Genomic DNA, 581 nt, shown 5'->3' with positions numbered 1-581 from the left:
ACCCAAAGCTCATGACCATAGGTGAGGATTGGGACGTAGATCGACCGGTAAATCGAGAGCCTGGCTTTCTGGCTCAGCTCCCTCTTCCCCACGACAGATCGGCTCAGCGTCCGCATCACTGCAGACGCCGAACCAATCCGCCTGTCGATCTCCCGATCCCTCCTACCCTCACTCGTGAACTAGACCCCGAGATACTTAAACTCCTCCACTTGAGGTAGGACCTCTCCCCCGACCCGGAGGTGGCAAGCCACCCTTTTCCGGTCGAGAACCATGGTCTCAGATTTGGAGGTGCTGATCCTCATCCCAGCCGCTTCACATTCGGCCGCGAACCTACCCAGCAAGAGCTGAAGGTCAGAGCTGGATGAAGCTAGGAGGACCACATCATCCGCAAAAAGCAGAGACGAGATTCTCCTGCCACCAAACTCGACACACTCCACACCACGGCTGCGTCTAGAAATTCTGTCCATAAAAGTGATGAACAGAACCGGTGACAAAGGGCAGCCCTGGCGGAGTCCAACCCTCACTGGGAACAGGTCCGACTTACTACCGGCTATGCGGACCAAACTCACGCTCCTCTGGTA

Source organism: Nothobranchius furzeri, chromosome 3, assembly GCF_043380555.1.
Source record: "Nothobranchius furzeri strain GRZ-AD chromosome 3, NfurGRZ-RIMD1, whole genome shotgun sequence".
Taxonomy (NCBI): Eukaryota; Metazoa; Chordata; class Actinopteri; order Cyprinodontiformes; family Nothobranchiidae; genus Nothobranchius; species Nothobranchius furzeri.
The sequence above is the reverse complement of the archived record's forward strand: the minus strand, read 5'-3'. Positions refer to the sequence as shown.